The sequence below is a fragment of the Dasypus novemcinctus genome, chromosome 8, assembly GCF_030445035.2.
Source record: "Dasypus novemcinctus isolate mDasNov1 chromosome 8, mDasNov1.1.hap2, whole genome shotgun sequence".
Taxonomy (NCBI): Eukaryota; Metazoa; Chordata; class Mammalia; order Cingulata; family Dasypodidae; genus Dasypus; species Dasypus novemcinctus.
In genome coordinates, this window is record NC_080680.1 from 91340788 (window position 1) to 91345985 (window position 5198).

Below are 5198 nucleotides of genomic sequence, written 5' to 3' on the forward strand. Positions count from 1 at the left end.
CAAATGAAATGACTGGGCTGGGATGGGAGTTAGAAGGAAGCAGGCTAGACTCCTGGCTTCCTGTTCTTAGGTAACCATGGAAACAAGATGTTCCAACAGTCCAGGGTAGGGTCCACAGGAAGGCAGGGCAAAGGTAGGATGGCCCTGGTGGGATCTTGAGCCCGGAAAGTCCAGAGGCAACGATTTCAGAGCCTTCCAAGAGGACAGCTGTGGGGTTCCCTGGGCCCCCCACCTCCACCCTACTCTCCAGGTGGGTCTCTGTGTGTCGTGTCCATGGACTCTGAAGTGTGTAAAGCCAGTCACTGTTCTTATTCGTCATGGCCCTGTTTGTCTCTGCATCTATATTTCTGTGCAAGCATCTGGGTAGACCTATCTGCTTCTCTCCATTTCTAGGCACATGGTGTGTGAAGTAGCAGCTGAGATGCCAGGTTTTGGAATCTAAGAGGCCTGGTGTGAATCTGGAAGCCTCACTTTCCTAATCTTCTAAATGGGGTATGAACAGTACCTACCTCCTAGGGGTTGTGAGTCAGCCAGAAGTATGAGGAAGATAACAGGACTCTTTCTTCATCTCTCTCAGAACATGCATTTCACTCTCCTCCTTTGCTGTGGTCTGACTTTTGCCTAGCGTAGAAAATATGACTGACAACAGCTTTTTAGTTTTACACTTAAATATTTACCTTTAAACCTCGTTAAAATTAAGAATTTCTGGTTGTCAAGAGGCACCATTAAGAAAGTGAAAAAAGCAAGCCTCAGGCCTATTCCAAGAAATCAATTTTTTTTTAAATTGACAACCCAACTTTTGAAAAACTATCCAAAGACTTGAACAGGTACTTCACAGAAAAGGATATCCAGATGCTTAATAAGCATAGGAAAAGTGCTTAACCTCATTAATCATCAGAAAAAAATAAAAGTAAACCCTGAAAGAGACAGCACTACAACCCTGTCTAGGTGGATAAAATTAAAAGGACTGACAATACCAAGAGTTAGAGAGGATGAGGAGAAGCCAGAACTCTCCTAAGAGTGCTGAGAGGAATATAGGTTGATACACCTTTGGAAAACTGTTTGATATCCTGACTTCGAAACATACTACAAAGCTATGGTAATAAAAATAGTGTGGAACTAACACAAGTACAGACATACAGACAATGCAATGGAATTGAGAGAGCAGAAATAAATCCTCACATCTATGGCCATTGATTTTTGACAAGGAAGCCTTGTCCATTCTGTGGGAAAAGAGCAGTTTCTTCAACAAATCGTTCTGGGGAAAATTTGATATCCACATGCAAAAGAGTGAAAGTGGGCCCCTACCTCACACCATACACAAAAATTAACTCAAAATAGATCAACAACCTAAATATAAGAGCTAAAACTATAAAACCCTTAGAAGAAAACATAGGGAAATATCTTTAGGAACTTCTATTAGACAATGGATTCTTAGAGTTTATATCAAAACCACAAACACCAAAAGAAAAAAATAGATAAATGGGACTTCATCAAAATGGAAAAGTTTTGTGCATCTAAGGACACTATCAAGAAAGTGAAAAGACAACCAACAGAATGGGAGAAAATATTTGGAAAATACATATCTGCTAGGAGTTTAGCATCCAGAATATATAAAGAACTCCTACAATTTAACAACAAAAAGTCAAACAAATGTACCTGGCAGGGGAGACACCATGATCCCGGTGGTGGTTTTCCAGGGCGAGATTGATCTATTACACTCTGGATGTGCTGACCCCTGCAATTTCCCCAAATGCAGGAAACATAACTGCATACTTTGTAGTAGTTGGGGACTGCATTCACAGTGTTCCCTGGCCAAAAAAAAAAAACAAAACAACACAATCCAATTAAAGAATGGACAAAGGACTTTAACAGACATTTCTCCAAAGAAGATATACAAATGGGCACATGAAAAGATACCCAACATCATTAGCCATTAGGGAAATGCAAATCAAAACCACAATGAGATACTACCTCACACCCACTAGAATGGCTATTAGTTTAAAAAAAAAAAAAGGAGATAAGTGCTGACAAGGATGTGGAGAAAAAAGGAGCCTCATACATTGCTGGTGGTAATGTAAAATGATGTAGCCACTACAGAAAACAGTTTGGGGGTGCCTCAAAAAGTTGAACATAGAACTACCATATGACCATGCAATCCCAAGAGAATTGAAAGCAGGGACTCAGACAAATGTTTGTACACCAATGTTTATAGCAGCATTATACACAATATTCAAAAGATACAAGCAACCTAAAGATCCATTAGCAGATGAATGGATAAATGAAATGTGGTATACACATACTCAGCCTTAAAAGGAATGAAGTTCTGATATATGTCACTACATGAATGAACCTTGAAGATATTACGCTGAGTAAGTCAGACACAAGTGCAGATACTTTATGATTCCATTTATATGAAATAGCTAGAATATGCAAACTCATAGAGACAGAAAGTGCAGGGAGCAGGGGATATATGGAGTTAACGCATAAAGGGTGCAGGGTTTCTGTTGGAGTGATGGGAAAGTTCTGGTAATGGATGGTTGTAAGAATTGTGCAACATCATGAATGTGATTAATCCACTGAGTAGTACGCCTAGGAGTGGTTGAGATGGCAAAGTTTATGTTGTGTGTGTGTGTATGTATATAGGCATATAGATATACTAGAAAGAGAGGGAAAGATATAGGTAGACAGAGAGAGAGAGAGAGATGGAAGATAGAACAAAGAAATTCCATTACTGGCATATACCCAAGAGAAATGAGTATTTATGCCCACCAAAAGACAGATACAAGAATGTTCATAGAAACAGAATTCAAAATAGTGAAAAACTAGAGACACCTCAAATACTTATCAAGAGGAGAATGAATAAGGAAATTATGATAAACTTAAATATATAATCCCACACAGCAATGAAAAGAAACAAACAACTTGGATAATTATGTGAGACATAATGTTGAATGAAAGAAGGCAGACATAGAAGAGAACATGCTATTTTATTTTTACATGAGTTCAAAAAGAGCAAAACTAAGCTGTGATGATAGACATCACAGACAGTTATTTGACTGAGGAAAGGCATGCGGGAGCCTGCTGGGTGCTTGATTTAAATGATGGTTACGAACGGTGTGAATATATATTAAAAAACCTCATTGAGCTGTCCACTTACGATTTGTGCCCCTTTCTGAAGATTAAGTTAAATTAGACAAGAAAGAAAGCCAATCTTATCCTTCAGTCACCAAAAGGTCTCTGCCTGACTTTCTCATGCCCAAATTCAAAAATCCCGGAGAAGGGAGACATTGGTCCAAGCATGCTAGAGGTCAGGTCCATGGAACAACATGGCAGCACCATAGAGATGGATTAGGATGGGGGGGGGGGGCAAAGATGGGAGTAGAGCTCCCCCAGGGGAGAAAGGGACTAGAAAGGACAGAACAAAAAATAGATGTCCACTTCCACCTCTCCGAACCTTCCCTCCCCATGTGTATAATGGAGATGAGAGTATTTCCACCTGTAAGGGCTGAGGTGAGGATTCAAGAGGTGACAGGCCTTAGGTGCCCAGCATGGGGCCTGGATCCCGTGGCTGCTTGGCACAGGGACCCTTCCCTTCGTCCCTCTCCCCCACCTGCCCTGCTGTTCTCCCCCACTCAGCCTCCCTACTCTGCCCTCCATGATCCCCAAAGTGAGCCCCATCACCATATAATTTCAAATTACTTGTAGCTTTAGTTAATTAAATGTAAAATCATTGGAATAAAATTATACCTTCATTAGAAATTAACTCCCATTTCAGGCCCAGGATAATGACCAGGCTCTCTCCCGGCTTCTTCCAAACCACACACAAAATGGTCAGTTAAACTGAATGGGGAAAAAAAAGTTTAACGACTGCACGGCAATCAAGCTTATTATTATTTAAGCACAAGCTATTACCATGTGCAATGAGGTATCAGCCTATAAATTATCTTTGAAAGAGTCCTTGTCTGAGACAGGCTGAGGGCCGCTGCAGGGAAGGGTGAGCAGGTGGTCTCCCTGGCCAGGTGAGCTTCCCGGGCCCGGGGAGGGCACCCAACCCTCCTGGCCGGCCCCCCGTGCCGACCCTGAAGCTGCCGAGGACCCTCGGCTCAGCTCAGCGTCACGGGGTCTCTGTGAAGAACATGGGTGTCCCCATTTCACCCCCACCTCCGCACCTCCAGCCAGCCCCCAGGAAAGGGTGGGCGCTTGGGCAGAAAACAGAGATGGGGGGTAGCAGAAAGTCCCTGGAAATTGGGGGGAGAGGGGGCAGGGAGCAGAGAAATGGGGTGTAGAAGGCAGGGCCCGGGGTGCAGAGCAGTCAGCAGCCAGTGCTGGCAGCTCCATGGGTGAGCCGGCTACCAGCCCGGGCCTCAGGGGCAGGTGGATGGGACACTTGTCAACAGGAAGCTCTTGGGGTTCTCAGACACCCCCAGATGGCAGGAAGCAGCAGGACCCCTGTCCGTGGAGCTAAGGGCTGACAGACCTGGGTTCAAGTCCAAGCTTGGGCGAGTCTGGACACTTTCCAAACCTCACTGCACTCTGTCTGCTCACTGTACAGGGGTGATGCAGGTACCCACGAAGCGGGGTGGTGGTAAGGACTGGAGGACACTCGGTGGCTGAAGTCCTAGAGCAGAGCCGGGCAAGGGCGGAACCAGGCACCGAGCACCTGTCCCAGGGAAGAGCGCCCTCCAGGTGGCGGAAGCCGGGCAGCTGCCTCCTCTCCTGCGCACAGTCGCCTCTCCCCAAAACCCTCAGTCCCCGAGAGAGCAAGAGGGTGAGCTGGCGAGGGAGTGCCAGCCTGGTCAGGCGGCAAGAGAACACAGAAAGGCCACAACCGGTGCCTGACTTGTGGGCCCTTCGGTTTTCACCTGACAAGAAACTCTAAACGTGTACCCTCTTCACATACCTGATGCTCAATAATAAATGTCTTTGTCACGTGGAAGTATATACAGATGAATAAATTAATTAAGCAGAAGGAGGGCGCTTCCCAGGCGGCCTCAGGCCCACCGGGCGGCCAGCACTGCCGGCTGCAAACTTCCCCTCCGAGTTCCCCTGCAGACAACACTCTTGAAAGTCACCTCCAGCGCTCTCAGGGGTCGGGCTGAGATTTAGAGATAGGGCCGCGGGTGTGCCTAGATGTGCTATCCGCCCGTGAGTGATGGGGGACACACTCCGGGGACATGTTTACTGCCACCCCGCGC

At 45.5% G+C, this 5198-nt stretch overlaps 1 non-coding gene across 1 annotated transcript; it reads left to right on the forward strand.

The window, feature by feature from the left end:
- Window positions 1-1651: 1651 nt before the first annotated feature.
- On the forward strand, window positions 1652-1815 carry LOC111765359 (U1 spliceosomal RNA). Its single transcript, XR_002797734.1, has one exon. It is a non-coding gene; the product is annotated as a U1 spliceosomal RNA (small nuclear RNA).
- The last annotated feature ends 3383 nt before the right edge of the window (window positions 1816-5198 follow it).